The sequence below is a fragment of the Podarcis erhardii genome (assembly GCF_964252035.2).
Source record: "Podarcis erhardii genome assembly, chromosome: 3".
NCBI lineage: Eukaryota > Metazoa > Chordata > Lepidosauria > Squamata > Lacertidae > Podarcis > Podarcis erhardii.
Window position 1 is genome coordinate 28,768,293 of NC_138507.1, and position 22,053 is coordinate 28,790,345.

At 42.8% G+C, this 22,053-nt stretch overlaps 1 long non-coding RNA gene across 4 annotated transcripts in view; it reads right to left on the reverse strand.

Moving 5' to 3' along the window:
- Positions 1-298: 298 nt before the first annotated feature.
- The window catches only part of LOC309339391, a 50,327-nt gene continuing 28,572 nt past the window's right edge, over positions 299-22,053 (reverse strand). For 3 of the 4 annotated variants that reach the window (XR_014155286.1, XR_014155287.1, XR_014155288.1), the window contains 3 exons: positions 15,307-15,484; positions 11,309-11,421; positions 299-1,594 (listed from right to left, as the gene is read on the reverse strand). This is a non-coding gene — a long non-coding RNA (uncharacterized lncRNA). Of the gene's footprint in view, positions 1,595-6,944; positions 7,826-11,308; positions 11,422-15,306; positions 15,485-22,053 lie in introns of those variants that run through there. The other variant, XR_014155289.1, reaches the window with a different exon arrangement.

The following is a 22,053-nucleotide window of genomic DNA, read 5'->3' on the forward strand; positions in this document are numbered from 1 at the left end:
AAGTGCAGGGGCGGAGGAAGGGGTGTGGTGGCTGCGGTCCGCCCCGGGTGTCACCACTGAGGGGGGTGACAAAATGCCAGGCAGCACTCACCACAGGGCCTGCAGAGCACCTGAGCCACGCATCTCTCCTGGGAGAGACGCAGTGGCTAGGGTGCTCACAGGCTCCACGCTGCCCAAACTGTCTGCCCGCTGCCTCCCCTCCCCCCAGCTGTAGGGCGACTGAGTGGGAGGAGGCCGGCTAAGTGGAAAGAGGCCCCGGCCCTATAGGTGGCTCGCCCTGCCCCTGGGCGTGCCGCCCCAGGTGCCCAAGCAGCTTCCTCCACCGCTGGTAATGTGGAGACAGTCTAGCTTTCTTCTTCTCTGTGGTTTCAGTCAAGGTACTGGCACAGAGGGACTCTGCCAGAACAGAGTGGCCATATTTGTAAAGGGCAGACACTACAGCCAGGGTAACCAATATGGAACCCTCTGGATGTCGTTGGACAACAATTACCATTGTCTCTGTCCATGACCAATGGCCATGCAGACTGAGGCTGATGGGGAGTTGGAGTCTAACAATATCTGGACCATACCTCTGCTCTATAGAAACAGAAATCTTAACTTCCATTTTATGGAACTATTGTTGGTGTGATATCTATCCCAAGGGGTTTTCTAAAGAAAGTCACTAACAACAAGGAAGGAAAATACATTACAGAAGACTCACCTAGGGCAAACAAAACATGTGCCAACCAACATTACAGCTCATTTTCTATACCAGCACATCACAAAGTAGTAAGGATAACTTTTAAACTTCACCTCAATAGCCAAAGCTGGTAGCTGGCTTCAGTTTTTCACACCGTGTAGTGTTGTTCTAAAGGGATGTCTATTTACAACCTTAACTGTACCCAAAGAAGGTGGTGGTGCTTGTTTTTGTCTGATATTTATAGGCTATACTTTATAGTTAAAATATATAATTACTGAAGAAGGCATAATGAAATCTTCTATTGTTAGACAACACACAGCAATTCTAATTAACAGGGGAACTGATAAAAGAATTTACAGTGGCACTGCTGCAGGAAAATGCAATTTCTTAGTATGGCTCTTGTCGTTTGCTTTACGGCACTGCGGTTCTTTTTGCATTCGTAGTTGATTTGGGGAACTCATCTACAGCAAAACATTTTAGGTACCACCAGCCGTGTCAAAAAATACTACAGTGTAACAAGCAACAGAATTTCTGGGATGACACCACAGCTAGCAGCAGACAGGATGGTGGGACGGAGGCACTTACCTGACCTCCTGGCGGGTGAATAGTTGCTGCTTACCATGAGGACAAGGCGTGGTGCAAACACACAGGCAGGAACCAGATTGGTTCAGCTGATTCATTTTATATGATGAACCGCCCTGTGATCCTTGGATGAAGGGCGGTATAGACATTTAATAAAGAAAATAAAAAATAATTTGCACCACATTCCCATTAGCCACATTCCCATGTTGTGAAGTGTGAAAGGACTCCTTTAAAAAGTGTCAAGTGTGTTTTGAGAGGTTGTTGTTGTTTTTTGCTCCACTACATCTGCAGGAACAAATCCTTCCAGCTCTACAATTCTACAACTCTATGATTCTGTGAAAATAAAAGGTATGTAAAAATTAATTTCATGATCACCCCATGGTAAGATTTTGTCTGTAAAAGCTGATTCCATCAACTTACTTTCAATGCAAGGTACTGACAGCAATATCATCCTTTAAATGTTTGTATATTCACCATCAACACAAACTTCTGGATTAAATGAGAATAACCCATCACACCACATTAGATGTCAGAGTGTTGGGTTAGGACTGGCAAGAGTTAGCTTCCAGTTCCCACTTAGCCATAAAGCTCTCTGGAAGGGAAGTGCAAATCTTCTCACTTTGGTTTTTCTTTCAAATCATAAGTTCGGTTTTCTACACTTCCACATCAATTTGCAGCTTTTTTTTTTTTTTTAGACAGTCCGCATAAGAATCCATCAGCATGTTAGCGTGACTTTCTCCTAATATGCACAAATGCAATTTTGCCTAATACCCATGTTTTGCCATTTTTCTCAAAATATTTACATTTTTTACACACATTTCATGCGAGCGTATATGCATTTTTTTATTTTTTTACATATTACTTGTCTGGAGATCTGCAGATCTGCATTGCAGAATTTGGAGAAGTGCAAATTCTGAAGGATGTCTATTGTGGTTTATGTCTTGTTTCCAAAAAGAGGAAATAAGGCAAGTTTGCCTTGGAAGGCAAACTGAATCCAATTTCTTCCCCATCCCAGCTCTCTGGTGATATGGGCCCAGTCACTATCTCTTTCCTTTACCCACCTTGACAAGGTTGTGGTGAGAATAAAAAGGGGGCATGTACCTTGAGATCCTCAAAGCAAAGGCTGGATATAGCTGAATAAAATTAATAAATAGTGCGAGAATTGGGTTGAGTTTTTCTACGGCTCTGTTAATAACTCAAGAAACACAATGATGATGATGATGATAAATTTGTATCCCGTCCATCTGACTAGGCTGCCCCCACCACTGTGGGTAGCTTCCAGCAAATATAAAAACATAATACAGTGGTACCTCGGGTTAAGAACTTAATTCGTTCTGGAGGTCCGTTCTTAACCTCAAACTGTTCTTAAACCTGAGGTACCACTTTAGCTAATGGGGCCTCCCGCTGCCGCCGCCACACAATTTCTGTTTTCATCCTGAAGCAAAGTTCTTAACCTGAGGTAATATTTGTGGGTTAGCAGAGTCTGTAACCTGAAGCATCTGTAACCTGAAGCGTCTGTAACCCGAGGTATCACTGTAAAACATGAAACCTTAAAAGGCTTCCCTATACAGGACTGCCTTCAGACATCTTCTGAAGGTTATAGAGTTGCTCATCTCCTTGACACCTGATGGGAGGGCATTCCACAGGGTGGGTGCCACTACCAAGAAGGCCCTCTGCCTGGTTCCCTGTAGCTTCACTTCTCACAGTGAGGGAACCGCCAGAAGGCCCTCAGAGCTGGATCTCAGTGTCCAGGCTGAATGACAGGGGTGGAGAATACAAGTGTGCAGTACTGAGGCCCATGCATCAAGCAGCAGTCAAGAACATCCAGATCTTATTAAAACAAAGAATGCCTACATCTGTTACTCAAGTTATTACAAAGCCACCAGTGTCATACTTAATAAATAACGAGGCAGGCTTTTTAAACAGAAACCTGATGTAAACTTAACACTCACCAAAAAAAAATATGTAACGTTAAAAGCGAGCTGCCTATGTAGAAGGACTCCGACAATTTTCCACACAGAGGAGGAAAGTGGAGCAGCCTGTGCCAAAACCTGGCTCTTTTTGCTCTAATCGCTGTGCTGGGATAGCTGTGCTTTAGTACTATTTGTGTAAAACAGCATCCCAGTGAAATGTGGGCCAGGAGTGAAGGAGGGGAAAAAACACAGAGAGAGAGCAGCCCAGACACTGCTGGTTTATTAAAGTGCCCTTCATTCACCTGCTCCATCCAAATCAAACAGCTCTGATTGGCGTTCCGTCTTGTAAAACGGGTATTGTGTGAGCAGTGGGCAGCTGGAGTCCTCTGAGAATCTTCACTTGTCAGAGATGAATCAATCATCTAGAAAGATGTCAGCATCTGCCCAAACCATTTTATATTAGAATAAATGGCAGATGGTGGTGTTTTTATATTTAATCAGTTCCACCAAATGCAGTTTCATCTCTTATAAAACTAAACCATCTGCAGCGTGTAGGTGTACAGATCTAGCTAAATGCCCGCTGCAGAACCCTCTTCTCTTAAAGGTAAACGATACAAGTTAGTGGCAGCATTTTGGCACCATAAACTAGGGGAGGGGGGGGAGAGATTTGACTTTTGCTTTTTAAATATCAGTGTGTTCCTGTAAAGGCTTTCAGTGTAATCATGCCAATAATTTATGTGTAGTATCAAGGCCCGTGCTTAATTCATAATTTAGATGGCACATATCTGCGTCAGGCTGCCCTGGATTACATGAAAAAAATCACCTCCCCCACTATGTATGTATGAACATACTTCTTTTTTCTTTTTTTTTGCAAAGGCCTTTGGCTATGTGCAATAAAGTTTATTTACTTCGCTCTGGGTGTAATATTTGTCCATCTGCAGGCCAGTGTGATGAATCTTTTACTTGGAGGGAAGTCCTGCCAACATGACAGGTTGCAATGCACACTTACCTGGGAGTGAGCTAGATTGACTAAAACAGGACTTACTTCTGAGTAAACATATATAAACTAGCACTTACCTTTAAAAGGTTGTACTGTTATTCCCCAATAAGTGAGCACAGAATGAATTTCAAAAAATAATAATTATCATTGCTTTAATCTATTGCTTTTACTTAGCATTTTATTGATCAAATGTTGATAAATAGTTTTATCATTTTTCGTCATGAGCATTTTTCCTCATTGTTTTCAGGGCAGGGAGATGCTCGAATCCTCTACTTCAGGGATGAGGAGACCTGTGGCTGCCAGCTCAACAACTTTGTCTCGATTTTCACTTTGGGGAATATGGCAGCCCTACCTAGACTACAACTTTCATTAACCCTTCCCAGGGGTGCCAACTTGAATCAACTTATGGGGAGGGCCTAGGTAAGCCCTGCCTTGCATAACTGATCACATGACACGGTGCATGCACACCATTTGAATGGCAATGCCCATCAATTTGGGGGGCCCAGTCCCCTCAAATATTTTATTCGGGGAACCAAAGGGACCTTGGCCCCTAGGAGTTGGCTCCTCTGTCCCTTACCATTGGCATGGCTGGCTGGGGCCAGGAAGTTGCCTTATACCAAGTGAGGCTGCTGGTCCATTTAATCCAGTATTGTCTACACTCTCCTGGGTTCCAGGCAGGAATCTCTCCCGGCCCTACATGGAAACGCCAGGAATTGAACCTGCGACCTTCTGAATACAAGGCAAATGTGCTACCACTGAGCTACAACCCATCTGCAAAACCGATGGGAGTCTGGAGGGCTACAGATCCCACCCCCCTGCTCTCACCATATAGTACAGTGGTACCTCAGGTTACATATGCTTCAGGTTACAGATGCTTCAGGTTACAGACTCCGCTAACCCAGAAATAGTACCTCGGGTTAAGAACTTTGCTTCAGGATGAGAACAGAAATCGTGCTCCAGCAGTGCGGCAGCAGCAGGAGGCCCCATTAGCTAAAGTGGTGCTTCAGGCTAAGAACAGTTTCAGGTTAAGTACGGACCTCCAGAACAAATTAAGTACTTAACCTGAGGTACCGCTGTATATGTTTAGCTGCAGAAAGGCACAGTTTCTACCAATCCCAGTTAATCTCTCTTTCTTCCTTTCTTTTTTTGGTCACGATTTCTGAGTAGAGCAGGTTGGGTACGTTGGCTGCATGGTATTTAACCAAGATGAAAAATAAAAATAGACACCCACAACTTTAACGTAGATTATCTTTTGAGCGCATACGTCTGAGTAGCACCATCTGGGTGGGGTTTGACCAACAGCAGGTTAGAGAGCTGATTTCAAATACAAGCAGATGGATTTCCCCTTACTTTTGGCTGTATGAAGCAAGTACACATCTTACCACCAACTGGACTATTTGTGAGCAAGTAGCATCGTGGAGAGATCAACTATTTCAATATATTGGACTGTGTTCCAGTGTATGCTTCAACTGCAGCATTTTTGATGCTTCTCAATTCTTGGCAATCAACGTTTTGAATTGGAGTATTTAGTATGTTCCAAGTCCAGTATCTTAAAAGTGCCTACAACATGTCAGAGAACATTTCCCCCTTCTTGTTGGTGAACTAAAGTATATGTGCAATAACATTACTAAGTTGCTAAGAAAAGTCTGGATTTCTTTAAGCACGAACAAACACACAAACAAACACACACACAGAGAGAGACTTTTTTTGGAATACCATCTTAGCTAGAAATAAGCATCACTGAACCCAGTGGGACCTTTTAAGACGGTCAAAAACTAAGGATGCTTCTAGGCCACTACTATTTTTGCTTGGGATTCAATCACATGGCGACAAATTCAGGTTGTACAATTATAGTGGATTTCACAGTCCTGTGCAAAAAGAAAAATCCTGCTTATTGGATCAAAAGATCAGGAAAGAAGAACAAGAAGAGTTTGGATTTGATATCCCGCCTTTCACTCCCTTTAAGGAGTCTCAAAGCGGCTAACATTCTCCTTTCCCTTCCTCCCCCACAACAAACACTCTGTGAGGTGAGTGAGGCTGAGAGACTTCAAAGAAGTGTGACTGGCCCAAGGTCACCCAGCAGCTGCATGTGGAGGAGCGGAGACGCGAACCTGGTTCCCCAGATTACGAGACTACCGCTCTTAACCACACTGGGCCAGGAAAATGCACTGGGAAGTAGGAATGTGGGTTACCATCTATTCAATTTGCATTTAAAGGCAGACACGCATAATTTGCATTTTCCAAAACAATATGTGTCAGGTCATACTCTGGACTTTGTTTTCTCAGCTGGGTGGGAACAGCCTGATCTGAAAGTGGGGGATCAGCCCCTTGTCATGGTCAGATCGCTTTCTGCTAAGCTTTAGGTTTTCAGCACCTTTTCCCCTCAGCAGAGGTGGGGGACCTGTGAGATCATCATCTGAAGCCTTCTCCGTGTGCCTCATCCACGAGGGGTCCAGAAGGTGGCAACACAAGAACGGGCCTTTTCTGTGGTGGTTCCATTTATGGAATGCTCTCCCCAGGGAAGTTCATCTGGTGCCTTCATTATACACCTTTAGGTGGCAGGCGAAATCATTCCTCTTCAACCAGGACTTTGGCTGATTAACATCCAATACCCTTTTAAAAGTGTTGTGGGATTATTGGTGTTATGTACTGAGTTGAATAGGATCCAAAATGCAGAGTCTGATTGGTCCTAGAACAATAGGATTCAGAATGCAGCAGTCTGATTGGTCCACAAGAGCCACCCAATCCAGCTCCACATGGAAATGAATCCGCAACCTGATTGACCTACAGGAGAATCCCGGAATTAGCCAATCACGTGGGGCCCATTGTGTAAATAATGTATATAAAGCAGACATTCTGAGGGAACTTCCATTCCTCCTCACCACTATGAGCTGAATAAAGAGCATGAAATCCACTCTCAACTCAGAGTATATTTCAATTGGTTTGCTTTGTTCTTATTTTTTATTATGCATTTTGTGTTTCTAAGGTCGTATTTTTATGTTGTGAACCACCCTGAGATTTATGGGTGAAGGGCGGTACACAAATTTCATAAATCAACAAAATACAATAAAATAAATAAAAAGCCAGGATCTTCAGAAACGGCAAGTTTTACTCTCAGCTACATATAATTGTGTATCTTAACAGCCTAATGCATATAAACAACACTTCCGATTGCCAAATACATTTTGACCATACGGATGTAATTTACCTATCAATATGTGCCACTGAGGAAGACCGTATGGTCAAAATGTATTTGGCAACTGAAAGTGTTACTTGCATTAGGATGTTAAGTGGCACTCTCTTCTGTCATTAAAAGGACCCCTAAGGATCGGTATTGGGGTCTGTGCTTTTGAGCTTGTTCATAAATGATCTGGAGTTGGGGTAGACAGCGAGGTTGCCAGGTTTGCTTGTTCAAGGTGGTTAGAACAAAAAGGGATTGTGAAGAGCTCTTAAAGGATCCCGCCAAACTGAGAGAACGAGCAGAACAGAGGCAAATGCAATTCAATGTAAACAAGTGTAAAGTGATGTTGGGGCAAGAACAACAAAAATCTTAATTTCACATGTACACTCAACTGGCGTTGACTGATCATGAACAAGACCTTGGGGTCATAGCAAACAGCTTAATGGAGACGTCGACCCAGTGGGCGGCAGCTGTGAAAAAAGACAAATCGCATGCTAGACATTATTAGGTCGGGAATTGAAAAACAAAACTGCCAATATCATAATGCCGTTATACAAATCTACAGAATACTGTGTACTGTTCTGGACACCTTACCTCCAAACAGATATTGTAGAGCAGGAAAAGCTTCAGAAAAGGGCAACCAAAAGGGATGGCGCGACTCCCCGATGAAGAATTGTTGCAGCGCTTTGGACTTTTGAGTTTAGAGAAGAGGCAAATAAGAGGTGACATGATAGAAACTTATAAAAAATTATGAATGACTTGAAGGCAGGAGGTTCTTGTTATGCTAAAACATTCGTATTTCCTCATTTGGTTCAGAAGCTGTTTTTGATTGGTATATACTGTACAGAAATACGTTGAGCAAAATTTACAGGGTAGGGTTGGTAGGTCTTAACTTTGTACATTTTGTTACTCAACCAATCTGTAGATCAAGCAACAGGTCAATAAGATCTGACTGCTCAAGACAGCAGTCCAATCAATGGAGTCTGGGATTAACTCAGAGCACTGAAATTAAATCCAGCTCCTGGAGCTATATCTGCACTGATCACCCACTGCCCTGGAAGATAGCCTTGTATGTGCGTGAAGCTTGGGGCAGCCACCCTTGCTTTCCCCCAACACCACTCCAAATGGCCTGTCACCATAGGCCATGGGTAAGCAAACTAAGGCCTGGGAGCCGGAGCCGGCCCAATCGCCTTCTAAATTTGGCCCACAAACGGTCCGGGAATCAGCGTGTTTTTACATGAGTAGAATGTGCCCTTTTATTTAAAATGCATCTCTGGGGTATTTGTGGGGCCTGCCTGGTGTTTTTTACATGAATAGAATGTGTGCTTTTATTTAAAATTCATCTCTGGGTTATTTGTGGGGCATAGGAACTTGTTCAATTATTATAATTATTTTCAAAATATAGTCCAGCCTCCCACAAGGTGTGAGGGACAGTGAACTGCCCCCCTGCTGAAAAAGCTTGCTGACCCCTGATCCGTAGGCACTGGCTCCTGGGAGCCAAGGCACTTTGGGCCCCCCAGTGTTTTTTTAGGGGGTCAAACCTCCTTAATGTTCAGAGGGTGTTCAGCTCCTCCCTCTGGGTCCTCACAACCTCGTGTGTGCAATGTCAGGACATTGTGCGACCTCAAGATATTGTATGACGTTGCACACATAACACCAGGACATCGGGCCCAATCGGTCGTCTGGAAAAGCTGGCATCTCTGCCTATCACCAACTCTTTTCGTCCCCAACCACTAGCAATGTACAAGGCAGGGGAAGGCTGGTGTGCTCTAGCCAACAGTGGCTCTTCAAGGTCTGAGCCAGAAATACCTTCTTAGCCTGTCAGCTAAGATCCTTTAAGTGGCGATGGAACTCTGCTGTGACCTTGTTCTATCTGCCTCTGTATTTTCCTCCAAACCTGATGGAGCTTTGATAGTCTGTTTTGTGCATCCTCATCTATGGCATTTTCAGGACTCAAATAAAAAAGAATACTAATAATTGTGCAGAGACACCCTAAAAGAAATCACAACATCAACCAGCAGTATGTGGGGGTTTGAGTTTGGTTGGTGGTTGTGGCTTTTTTAAGGAAATTCACAGCTTGCAACTTTTGGCTAAGCAGGCTCCTACCAGCACACCCTTTAACTGAGCCAACCAACCACACAGGAAGGCCACCACTGCTGAGAATTCAGCGCATCTTTTATAGAAAATGACAATATGGCACGGGGATTATCTGGAGCTCTCCTGTTGTTCTAGTGAAACATGCAGTGGCCCTGTGATGCACGTCGCAGCAAAACTTTGTGAGCACCCCCCCCCAAAAAAAAAAATTGATGCAAATAAATTGCAAAGCCTACTGGCTCAGCTAGGGGGGCAAATCAAGATAACAGAGACAAAACCTTTGGTTCTGTGCTCTGAGCCAAAAAGAGACCAAGTGCATCATTGATTTGAGGTGGGGAAAAAGGGATCAGTGAGAAATGGGGTTCCATTTGCATTTAAATACAGACCTGCCTAATTCACATTTTCTGAAACAATATGTGAACCAAAAGAGCCATCCTTCAGAATTTGCACTTTTCCAAGTTTTGCAAACGTAGCTATGTGTACAAAAATGCATATACTAGAGGGGAAATTGTGCATAAAATGCACTTATTAGTGAAAATGACATACAGAAATGCATTGTATCAGGGGAAATTGCTTTGCAAAAAAGTGTATATTAGTCCAAATTGCATAGAAAATGTATATATTGAAAAAAATTTGCTCTAAAATACTGGTGAATGTACATGAGGACATTTTTATTTTTAAAAACTCACATGTGGACATGTGGAGAACTGAGCGTACAATTAGAAAAACTAGAAACTGAGAGAAACTGAAATTTATGAATTCTCCCGACATGCTATGGAGCAACAAGACTAGCAGTTGAATCTTACTTCGACACTGGTAATAGGACAGCAGGCTAGCATAGTGGGCACAGAGGAGGCCACACAACAACCACAGCTCTGCCTTCACATCATGGATCTCTAGACCTTTTCATCACAAATTACTATATTTGGTACAATTCGATGGTGAGCGTGAGACTTTGCATCTCTGAATCTGGCTTTGAATGCTCCCTAATGGGGGAAATAACCCTGACGTGTACATTTAAACAATCATTTTGGGGATAAGACTGGTCTAAAGCCTTCTCTCACATATGATAGTTTTAGCTCTACAAATACAGTGGTACCTCGGGTTACACATGCTTCAGGTTACAGACTCCGCGAACCCAGAAATAGTACCTCAGGTTAAGAACTTTGCTTCAGGATGAGAACAGAAATCGTGCTCTGGCGGTGGGAGGCCCCATTAGCTAAAGTGGTGCTTCAGGCTAAGAACAGTTTCAGGTTAAGAACGGACCTCCAGAACGAATTAAGTACTTAACCCGAGGTACCACTGTAGTCTTTTGTTTTAGTTCAAACATGCAATCCCTGACCTACAATCCAAAATGGCGCAGGGAAGATATTTATCTCGTGATTCTACCGAGTACGTAAACTTCCCTGCAGATTCCAGAAGGGAGGCCATTTTGAAATGTACCGAATTTCATTACAGCTGCAGTTCGATATGCATTTCCTTTGGAGTAAGCCACATGGAACTCAGTAGGATTTACTTTTGAGTAAGCATGCATGGGATTGGACTGGTAGAGGTCAATCCCGAAATTGTCGAAGCACTCATTACACCGTGCTTCAACAGAATACATGCTGTGAAAATTTGCCGCTGATTGTAAATATGATTCGCTAATGTTCTCTGGGTTGAATGTACTGTGCTCTCCCCCCCCCTTCCATCTTTCCCCCTGCATGTAAATTGATCTACTGCGTCAAAACAGTACCATTTAAAACAAAAGGGGTTGATTTATAGCCGGTCCCTAGACTCATAAATCACACCTGCAGTGTGGTGCTCCAGAACCCCTGTGTTCTGCCAGCATTTACCTTTTATAAATGGTCGGGGCTTACCTCCCATTGTGACGGAGCCTAATACAATTGCATTCTTCTCTCCCAGCATTCCCTCTCATTATTCCCACTGGGGAATTCAGACCTCGATTTTGCATCCATGTCAGGTTTCTTTTCTTAAAAAGAAAAACAGGAAAAGGAATGTTAAATTAAATATGTAAACTTGTATTTTGTAGCTCTGCCTACTCTCAGACATGTAAGGTTGGGCCTTTGAGTTACCTAACAAAAGAGAGGGAAAAACAAACATATTATTTTACTGATAAGGTAACTATTTTGAACAAAAGTGGCCGTATTTCAAAATATCACATGCAGAGAGTTTGCGATCTGCAACTAGCTGAGATACCTGCTTTGGCCTTGATGCCTTTAAATGCTGGTATTTGACCCTGTATCTTTCCATTTCCTTGGTCCTATTAAACAGGTTTTACCTGCAAGGTGTGTAAGAGAAGTGGGGGGGGGAGAGATAGCAATCTACTGACCCTATCCAACCCTTTTCTGTATTGTGTAACGCAATAGATAGTTGCTAGGCTCCTGAGAAATTTCTACCTGCTTTGGAACCAAGCATTTGCCCACCCAACTGCTGATAGTTTAGGAGCATTCCTCACACACAAATCAATGGGCAAGAATGTGTATTTATTATTGCTACTGGTATTAAATTCACAGGCCACTCATCATTCCACAAGAGCCCAGAGCAGTACAGGAGCCTAGGGCAGGCTTCATGATGGACTTGGCCAGGCTAACCTATATTCACCTTCTTACGGACTAAGACCTAAATGCTAAGGGTTTATATCCCATGCTCCATGAGCAGAGTTCCACTCACACAATGGTGGTACCCCTTCTTCTCCTTGAGCTCCCCCAAAATCTGCTCTGGAGGGTCCCCCAACCCTCTGGAATACATTTGGAAGAAGTGTTGGGAACAGCAGGAGAGGAGAGGAGAGGGATTTTGTTGTTGTTGTGCAAACTGAAGTCTGCACCCCAAGTGGAAAAGTCCCCATTTCCCTGCTCTTCCAGCAGCGAAGGAATGCTTAGGCCTTCCAAAGTGGCATTAGGTGTGTGCATTGTGTGTACGCCTTCAACAGCATACAATCAAGTTTGTTGAGCATTCGTCCTGATTTGTTTGCAGAAAGTTTGCACAGAGGTTAGACAGTGTTAGCTATTTAGTGAGCATTCCTTTTTATTTGTTTGCACTGGGGGAATTATACAATGTTGCATCAAGCATTACCCTGCACTTCCAAGTGCAATTTTTTATTATTATTATTATTATTATTATTATTATTATTATTATTATTACTACTACTACTACTACTCCACCCATCTGGCTGGGTTCCCCCAGCCACTCTAGGTGGCTCCCAACAGAATATTAAAAACATGAAAACATCAAACATTAAAAACTTCCCTAAACAGGGCTGCCTTCAGATGTCTTCTAAAAGTCAGATAGTTGTTTATTTCCCTGACATCTGATGGGACGGCGTTCAACAGGATGGGCGCCACCACCGAGAAGGCCCTTTGCCTTCCTAATCACAAAAAGGGAGTTGGGGGGGAGTGGCTTTGTTGCTCCAAAGCACCAAATCAACTTTAATTGCGCAACCCAGCTCTCAAATAGCAACAGACTGGAAGCACCTCAGGAAACCTATGTACATGGCTTGTACCATGATGGAATCTCCTCTCATGTCAGTTTCAAAGGACTAGAACTGAAAAGCTAAGGAGCTGGGTACAGTACCCATATATATCAAGAAGCAAATTCTTTACTCAATAGAGGTCTTTAGCCTCCCCACCACCACCACCATTCACACATTAAAATAGCGGTATTCTTCTGCATTCTTCAACATGAATGAGTGGGGCCAGGGGCAGAGAGCTGAACGAAGGATTTCCCTTACTCCTTCCCGCATTTAATTGACACATGAAAAAGATAGTCCAGCTAATCTCTAAAAATGGTAATCCTTACAGTCTGAAATTGTTTTAGAAGAAAATTCAGGCGCCCTGACAAACAGGCTGAAAGGCTTTAATTGAGCAATGGCCTGGATCTGACCCTTATCCTGATCTCAGGGCCTACCATACGTGCTCCAGAAGGGCTATCCAATAGCAAAGCAGGATTCCATACTCGGCATTCCATTTCACTTACAAAATCTTTATTCGGGAAATTTGTTCTCTCAGCTATGGTGATGGGAATACGCTGGGGTTTTGTTTGTTTGTTTGTTTTGCTTATCTAGACTTCTATGTCAGAAATGGCTCATTCCAGATTCTGCGTTTGGGCATTGTAACACCGCTGATGTATATATCACACGCAGGGCCGGATTTAGCTTTGATGAGGCCCTAAGCTACTGAAGGTAATGGAGCCCTTTATATGTCTAGCTGTCCTTTGTCAACAACAAATTGTCACTGTTTTTTGTGTTGAATATATGCTATATGGTAATTTATGGACCTAAAAGGTATCTAAAGCCATTTGCACATGCAGAATGTAGGCATCCTATATATAGAAATGAGCAAACCAGTGATATTTTAGGGAGCAGGCTAGGAGGCGGGGCCCATTATTAACATCAGAGCAGCCTACACAACACAAAACACTGTTGCTATACGTAGGTTTTATTTTATTTGTTTTTTATCTTATATTTTGGAAATGTACATCCAGGTGGTTTTTTTCCTTTAATTTTTTTGGGGGCCCCAAGAGAGTGGGGCCCTAAGCTATGGCTTGTTTAGCTTATATGTAAATCCGGCACTGATCACATGCACCATGTAGGTGTTGCTTACAGCTCCTCGGCCACTACCACCCCAATATATATTCCAAGTTACATGGGATTATAAAAATGCCTGGCACACTTTATCACTTAAAGGGAAACCAAAAAGGGTGAATAATTTGCCATAATGTAGATTCCGTCACATCTGCATAGCAAGGTACTGATGTAGATGTAGAGATATCCCTGAGAAGGACAATACAGTATGTGCAGTGATGGCTGGATGCTGAGTGACTTTGAGTGGGAAGACTACGAAAAGGCTGGGGTTTGATTGGCATGAACGAAATCCTGAATACTGACTGACAGAGGCTCTACAGAGTTTCAGGCAGGGATCTCTCCTCCTACCTGGAGATGCTGGGGAATGAAACTGGGACATTCTGCATTCAAAGCAGGTGTTCTGCCATTCTGCTAGGCCTCAGGAAATGATATCCTTCCTAGAATCAGTCTCCACTAGGGATGGGTGAATCTGTAAATTTTTGTTTCTCTCGGTTTCTCATTTTTCCAGTCTTAAATTCAGTTGTCCACATTTTCACATCAGTCACTGTTTTCTTTTTTTTCATTTCATGACAATTCATCAGCGTTTTAGTGCAAATTTACCATGACATGCATATTTTTGCAAATCAGTTTCCCCTTATATAGTGCATTGTGCATATCATTTTCACTAACAGATGCTTTTCTGTGCATCTCTCCCCTAGTGTGTGCATTCTTTCAAACATTGCTTGTCCGGAGAACTGCAGTGCAAAATTCAGAGAAGTGCAAAATCAGAAAGTGCCTGATGTGAGTGGTGCACTGGTCACGAGCAAACACTTACCTGTGGAGATTTTATATGCAGCCAAAATCACTTTTTAAAAGGCATTTGATATTTATACAACTGCTCTGTGGGCCTTGTGTTTTATTTCAACAAGTGATCCGTTTGGCAAATTTGTACTTGTGTTATATCCCTGGAGAGTGAGTTTAGTAGATATTGTCATATCATCACCACCATTAATTTCAAGGCTTGGTTTAGGATTGAACAAGCTGTTGCACCTTTAAGGATTAATAAAGCAGAAATTCAGACTGAAGTGGCACTGTGAACTTCTTCAGAACAAGTTGTGTTTGTTTCCTTTTAGCACAGAAGTGGCATAGCAGTGTAGACTCCCTAGAGATGCCACAGCTATTTTCAGTGGTGACAGGCACCCACCCAGAGCATGACTTCTAACCTGTTCAAACCTCTTGGAATACTAAGCAGAAACTCTTCCTCCATAAAGCAAACAGAACAAATAACAAACTCACCCTTTTATTCCTGTAGCATCTGCCTCTCTTTCTATGGCATGCCGGCTCTGCAAGCTGATCATGTGGTTTTCCACTCATAGATTTCAAAGGGAGCTGGATTAGACCAAATATGCTCTCAATCTGGGGCATGAGATTCCGCAGGGAACCGCGCATTTAAACCAAGGGCGATATACAGCATCTAATTAGAAATGAACAACAATAGAAGAGCAATGATTCATCCTCAATACATTATGATAACTCTTATTAGGGATGCAAAGCCATCTCATCTATGCTTTGGTTATCAACTCAGAAATTATGAAGTAAATTAGGTCTTCAGCAAGCTGATGTAATACTGGGGGAAGGAGGCGTGTGTGTGTGTGTGTGTGTGTGAGAGAGAGAGAGAGAGAGAGAGAGAGAGAGAGAGAGAGAGTTCAAGCATATAAAATGTTATTTTACATTAAATGAACCTGCTTGATAGGAGGAAGGAATGCATCTACGAACTGCAAAAACATGTTTTAAAGGCACAGGAAATTGTTTATGAAGTTCAAATGGAAGTTTGAATGTGTATTAAACAACCACAATTACCCTAGTAGATGGCAGGATCCAGACTCAATCCAGACTGAAAGCAGCACGTTGAGGATGAACGTGAATAATTCCAGATTGTGCAAAGACTACATTTTTTGTGTTACCAACAAGTTAATGCATATGCAGCATGAGAGTAGAAGTCTACCCCTCTTCCAGGAATTCTGGAATTTGTAGCTCTTTGGGGGGAATAAGGGCGGGTGGCGCTGTGGGTTAAACCACAGAGCCTAGGACTTGCCGATCAGAAAGTCAGCAGTTCAAATCTCTGCGACAGGGTGAGCTCCCATTGCGCGGTCCCTGCTCCTGCCAACCTAGCAGTTCGAAAGCATGTCAAAGTGCAAGTAGATAAATAGGTACCGCTCTGGCGGGAAGGTAAACGGCGTTTCCGTGCGCTGCTCTGGTTCGCCAGAAGCAGCTTAGTCATGCTGGCCACATGACCCGGAAGCTGTACGCCGGCTCCCTCGGCCAGTAAAGCGAGATGAGCACTACAACCTCAGAGTTGGCCACGACTGGACCTAATGGTCAGGGGTCCCTTTACCTTTAACAACTCTCAGCACCCTTAAAAACTACAGCTCCCAGGATTCACTGGGGGAAACCATGACTGTTTAAAGTGGTATTATGCTGCTTAAAAATTATAGTGTACACAGGGCTCGATTTTGGGAGCGACGGGAACAATGGAAGTGGGAGATAGAATTGAATATCCTGGAAGAGGGCATTGGCTTGTTTGCTGCAACCCTGAACAGGATCACTGCACACTGGAATATTTAGTTGCAGATCTTGTCTTTACTGTTATCTTTCCTGTGGAACCAGTCTACACATTTTAAATAGAGCTAAGCATATCTACTGTGGCAGCAATAGGTCCATGTGTCTGGCTGTTAACGAGAAGGTTGGTGGTTCGAGGCCATCCAGCGATGACTGAGGGCAGGGTTTGGACCAGATGATCCCTGAGGTCACTTTCAACTCTACAGTTCTATGATTCTGTGATTCTACTTATCCTATGAGTTGAGTAAGAAGTGATAAAAATGAATGTGGTAAGACACAAACTGGCTTCAAGTCCACACTGAGTCATGGGCCAGTCACTATATTAGATTATAAATGTAAAAAAAAAAAAAAAGGTAAAAGGTAAAGAACCCCTGGATGGTTAAGTCCAGTCAAAGGTGACTATGGGGTGTGGCACACATCTCGCTTTCAGGCCAAGGGAGCCAGCATTTTCCACAGACAGCTTTCTGGGTCATGTGGCCAGCATAGCTAAACCGCTTCTGGTGCAACAGAACACCATGACGGAAACCAGAGTGCGCAGAAACGCCATTTACCTTCCTGCCAGAGTGGTACCTATTTATCTACTTGCACTGGTATGCTTTCAAACTGCTAGGCTGGCAGGAGCTGGGACAGAGCAACAGGAGCTCACCCTGTCGTGGGGATTCAAACTGCCAACCTTCTGATCGGCAAACCCAAGAGGCTCAGTGGTTTAGACCGCAGTGCCACCTGCATCCCTGCATTATAAATGTAATGAATAATAAACCAACAGATCCTAAGGAAATACAGAACTGCATTATTCTGCCAACTATGTAGAATAACTTCTTTTCCATTGTCCTCTCATCAACACATTGTTAATTCTTGCATACTGTTTTATTGTCTTTATGGCAATAATTGCCAACGTGGCTCTCCTTGAACTACGATTCCCATCCTAGTTGACCACTGACCATTTTGGCTGGGGCTGAAGTGAGTTGGGTACAACAACATTTTGAGGTCCCCATGTTGGTTACCCCTGCTTTATAGCACAGAACTACTCAACTGAAATCTGTGAATGAAATACTGTATGTCTATTGCCGTGGTTCCCAACATGGGGCACACACCCCACAGGGGGGCAGTTTGATTTTTAAGGGGGGCAATTTGAGAATGAGTTATACCAAGCTAATGGCCTCTTAGGCTTCCTCCACGTGAATATGAGCTCACTTTTTGAAAAATAAGAATTATATGTCACAGGGGGGCATCAGGATTTTAGAGATCCTTAGGTGGGGCATGGCCAAAAAAAAGGTTGGAAACCACTGGTCTATTGCAAGACAATCATATACTGATAGTGATCAGGCACCATAAAAAAAATTTTTGTACAAATGCATTTCATTCTCTGCATTGATTCTGACAGGGCTATAAATGAGGTGGAGAGAGATTTGCTGGGATTCTTTTTTATAAACTGAATATTACAAATATATAAGAATTTGCACATGTTTATGCCACGTACTTATATTATGGGAAAAAACATAAATATTTGACCTGCTTCCATAATGCAGTGCTAATAAAATCTTTTAAAACAACAGGCTTCAAGAGGGATTTGCAATAGGAATGAATGGTTGTCTTCCGTAATTGTGTTAGTTTTCTTGGTTACAGTACTACTGCTTCTGTCTTTGTTTCTGACGTCCTTTTACACTGCGTTACTTGTGGCATTACGCAACTGTAGCTTTTTGATCAATATGCTCCCATGTCACACTTAATTTCACTCACACCAGCAGATGTGGTGTGATACACGGCATGTCACCATCACCACCCTTTATGCACACGTGTGCTTCTGCCCCAACACAACACATGTGAAAATGGCAGGAAAGAACTGCATGCTGGGATACCATCCCCATCTTCATCCTGCGATTTCCCAGGTTAACGGAGATGCAAGCAATTTTTTTTCCCTGGAAGCAGTTAACAGAAAAATGAGTGCTTAACGTCCACTAGAGTCACAGAAATGGCAATATTCTGCCTCCCTCACAACGCTTTGCGATACTTGCTGTTCAGCAAACCTGCACAGCGTGAACAAAAGATGGCCCACTTGCGTTTCCCAACTTATTTTTAGCCCCAAGTTCAGTTCCAATCTTTTTATCTTTTGAAATCATGAATTTCCAGTATGACTGATAAGAGATCAGATATGTGTGGAGTTTTTACCCATCTCTTCAAAAGGAGAGCTGCTGACTGTCTACTGTATTATAATGGAAGTGGCGCTTGAATAACAATAGAAGGAACAGGCCTATTATTGCCTTAAGCTATAATTAGTTTTCTGTCAAAGAAGTAAGCAGATTTCAATCAGAACTGTTTTTTTCTAAAAAGAAAAAAGTGAGGGGGGGAGAATTCAGGATCTTTGCAGCAGAATAAAGTGATTAATTCTCCTCCCGCAGAAGTCACACCCCTAGATTGCTTTTACGGGCCTGTACAAATGTATAGAACTTTTACACATTTCTAGAATGAGAGTTGTTGTTGTTGCCTACTTAACTGTCACAGCTATCCACAAAGAATCCTGGTAGTTTTGTGAGGGTGCAGAGAATTACCTGATAAAGATCCATAATGTCCCTCACAGAACTACTGCTCCCAGAGTTCAGAGAGAGAGAGAGAGAGAGAGAAATGTTCGAATAAATTTAAATTTGGGTAGCGTAGGGACACCCTTAGTGACACAGGTGGAATCTTTTGTTGTTGTTTAGTCGTTTAGTCGTGTCCGACTCTTCGTGACCCCATGGGCCAGAGCATGCCAGGCACTCCTGTCTCCCACTGCCTTTTGGTCAGACTCATGCTGGTAGCTTCAAGAACACTTTCCAACCATCTCGTCCACTGTTGTCCCCTTCTCCTAGTGCCATCAATCTTTCCCAACATCAGGGTCTTTTCCAGGGAGTCTTCTCTTCTCATGAGGTGGCCAAAGTATTGGAGCCTCAGCATCAGGGTCTGTCCTTCCAGTGAGCACTCAGGGCTGATTTCCTTCAGAATGGATAGATTTGCTCTTCTTGCAGTCCATGGGACTCTCAAGAGTCTCCTCCAGCACCATAATTCAAAAGCATCAATTCTTCGGCGGTCAGCCTTCTTTATGGTCCAGCTCTCACTTCCATACATCACTACTGGGAAAACCATAGCTTTAACTATACGGACCTATAAAAACTGTTCTGAAAATGGGTGTTTTTAAAAATACATTGAATTTTCCATGAGGCTCACCATCGCCATCTAGTGTCACATTGTATGTTGCACTTAAAACACACTTAAAATGTTTTATTTGCAACTGAGTCCAAAGTTCAAGTCTGGGGAAAGGCAGGGCAAACAGGGGTAGAGAAATAACTGCCAGGTTGTAAATGGATTCCAATGCCTTAAAAATTTCAGAGTTTATAAATGCTGAAAGGCAGCCATGAAATCATGGATCACTCGGAAGTATGAAGGAAAGAAAACTGCTGTGTGTTGTTGTTTTTTGCAGGGACTGAAACTTGAGAATGGAGACCTTCATCTCTCTCCTGCCAGCTCCTTTGCTAAAATATTAGTTTAATATTATTTGAGAGATTCATCTCCTTCTCACCCTCCTCTCCCCTCCCTGCTCTTTGTTGGCATCTCATTAGAGCCTATTAGTGCAATACTTGTTACAGTTCATTTAGGGAGGGGGGGAAATCATTAAACACATGTCACTTCAAAACTGTGCGACATAACATGAAATTGAAATGACCTTCGTTCTGGCACGGAGCAGCACTGACTTAGAGAGAGCACTCCTGAATTCTTTAAAAAAAAAAAAAATGTTACTTAGCCTGATAATAGAATTCCAGCAGCATGCCAAGACAGCAAAGACCATTACCTACTACTTGATAGCAGAAGTCTGCAGATTTCAGCTAGAACAAAGGCATTAAGGGTTAGTAACCTTTCCTTGTGAAACTGAACTAGAAAAGGGTGAGGAGAATTGCAGGGGGGACTGGGAAGGAATATAACAGAGAGAGGACAAGGATGAAATTAAAGAGTCTGCAAGCTGTTTTTACACCATGCAGTTAAAGAATCCTGGGAACTGTTGCTTGTTAAGGGTGCCGGGAGCTGTAGCTCTGTGAAGTGTAAATCAGGATGCTCAGGGAATGATAACTGATTTAAAGGCATGGTGTGTCCGCGGCTTCGATTGCGTTTTTTTATTCTGAATTTAAGGCTGCGGTTGCTTCAATTTATGTTATAGGTTTATTATCGCATTTTTATCTGAAATATACTCGGAGTCGAGAGTGGATTTCATGCTCTTTATTCAGCTCATAGTGGTGAGGAGGAATGGAAGTTCCCCCAGAATGTCTGCTTTATATACATTATTTACACAATGGGCCCCATGTGATTGGCTAATTCCGCGATTCTCCTGTAAGCCAGTCAGGTCACGGATTCACTTCCACCTGGAGCTGGATTGGGTGGCTCCTGTGGACCAATCAGACTGCTGCATTCTGGAGCCTATTGTTCTAGGACCAATCAGATTGCTGCATTTTGGATCCTATTCAACTCAGTACATAACATTATCTATAACCTTTTCCTCAAGAGGAGCTCTGGGAACTGTGTGCAGCCTGTTACTCCTCACAGCAGCCTATGGGGTAGATTAGGCTGAGGTAATTGGCTTTGCGCAAACAAATCAAGATGACTGTTCAATAAGCAGGTCATCTGGAAGCAACCCCAAGTTGTAACACTCCAAACACAACACAACACGGGCTTTTATTATCGTTGCATGCAGCGCATTGGAGATTGCCTTGGGCACTGGGAAATGTGGAAATATGTTTTTTGATTTAGTAAAAAAAATACCCAAAGAACAAATGCATGAGGATATAGATCTAAGCCCAACAATCAATTGAGCCGATAGTCATCATTTGATTAGACTAAAGTTGTTTCCACATGGGAAAGCTTAGATTTTTCTCAATAAGCTGGAAGTGAAAGAAGAATAGGGATGCCAAGTAGTATTTAATATAATGCCCTATTATTTCCTTCCCCCATGCCCAAGATCCTTCTACAATGTTTACCCTTCTTTGGCATGCCTGGGCATCATGGAGAGAAGCAGCACTGACTATACTCTCTCTAATTTTATGTTATGCCGCCCAATGGCAGCCATGTTGTGTTATTCCACAACTCCATCGCAGCCATTATGTGACCAGCACCTGCAACACTTTTCCAAAATTCAAAATGTACCCACTGGTCCAAAAAGGTGGATGACCCTTGCTATACATGTTTTCTTAGAAGTAAGCCCTACTCATGTCTATGAGACTCCCCAGAAAACATGTTTAGAATTGCAGCCTGAATTGCCCCTTATTAATTAGCTTTCTATCCATGCTGGGAAAGGTGTTAATTACTGGTTTCTTTGCATTATTTTTATTTTATTTCTTTGCAGTTAAGCAATTAACCCTGACTTGCTAATTAGAATCATCTGTCTATGGAATTATATGGTTG